This window comes from Physeter macrocephalus, chromosome 7 (assembly GCF_002837175.3).
Source record: "Physeter macrocephalus isolate SW-GA chromosome 7, ASM283717v5, whole genome shotgun sequence".
Lineage (NCBI taxonomy): Eukaryota > Metazoa > Chordata > Mammalia > Artiodactyla > Physeteridae > Physeter > Physeter macrocephalus.
In genome coordinates, this window is record NC_041220.1 from 113654220 (window position 1) to 113655185 (window position 966).

Here is a 966-nt window from a genome sequence, read left to right on the forward strand (position 1 = left end):
ATCGAGAAGATGCAAGAAATGTTTAACAAAGACCTAGAAGAATTAAAGAACAAACAAACAGAGATGAACAATACAATAATTGAAATGAAAACTACACTAGAAGGAATCAATAGCAGAATAACTGAGGCAGAGGAACGGATAACTGACCTGGAAGACAGAATGGTGGAATTCAATGCTGTGGAACACAATAAGAAAAAAAGAATGAAAACAAATGAAGACAGCCTAAGAGACCTAAGGGACAAGATTAAACGCAACAACATTCGCATTATAGGGGTTCACAGAAGGAGAAGAGAGGGAGAAAGGACCCGAGGAAATATTTGAAGAGATTATAGTTGAAAACTTCCCTAACATGGGAAGGGAAATAGCCACCCAAGTCCAGGAAGCACAGACAGTCCCATACAGAATAAACCCAAGGAGAAAAATGCCGAGACACATAGTAATCAAACTGGCAAAAATTTAAGACAAAGAAAAATGATTGAAAGCAGCAAGGGAGAAATGACAAATAGCATACAAGGTAACTCCCATAAGGCTAACAGCTGATTTCTCAGCAGAAACACTACAAGCCAGAAGGGAGTGGCATGATATACTTAAAGTGATGAAAGGGAACGACCTACAACCAAGATTACACTACCCAGCAAGGATCTCATTCAGATTCGATGGAGAAATCAAAAGCTTTACAGACAAGCAAAAGCTAAGAGAATTCAGCACCACCAAACCAGCTCTACAACAAATGCTAAAGGAACTTCTCTAAGTGGGAAACACAAGAGAAGAAAAGGACCTACAAAAACAAACCCAAAACAATTAATAAAATGGTAATAGGAACATACATATGGATAATTACCTTAAACATGAATGGATTAACTGCTCCAACCAAAAGACACAAGCTTGCTGAATGGATACAAAAAGAAGATCCATCTATATGCTGTCTACAAGAGACCCACTTCAGACCTAGGGACACATACAGAC